Below are 496 nucleotides of genomic sequence, written 5' to 3' on the forward strand. Positions count from 1 at the left end.
ACCAACATTAACCCTGATTATTGTAGAATAAACCAACACTAACACTGATTATTGTAGAATAAACCAACATTAACCCTGATTATTGTAGAATAAACCAACACTAACACTGATTATTGTAGAACAAACCAATATTAACCCTGATTATTGTAGAATAAACAACATTAACCCTGATTATTGTAGAATAGACCAACATTAACCTGATTATTGTAGAATAAACCAACACTAACACTGATTATTGTAGAATAAACCAACATTAACCCTGATTATTGTAGAATAAACCAACACTAACACTGATTATTGTAGAACAAACCAATATTAACCCTGATTATTGTAGAATAAACCAACGTTAACACTGATTTTTGTAGAATAAACCAACATTAACCCTGATTATTGTAGAATAAACCAACGTTAACACTGATTTTTGTAGAATAAACCAACATTAACCCTGATTATTGTAGAATAAACCAACGTTAACACTGATTTTTGTAGAATAAAC

Source organism: Austrofundulus limnaeus, unplaced genomic scaffold (assembly GCF_001266775.1).
Source record: "Austrofundulus limnaeus strain Quisiro unplaced genomic scaffold, Austrofundulus_limnaeus-1.0 Scaffold3442, whole genome shotgun sequence".
Lineage (NCBI taxonomy): Eukaryota > Metazoa > Chordata > Actinopteri > Cyprinodontiformes > Rivulidae > Austrofundulus > Austrofundulus limnaeus.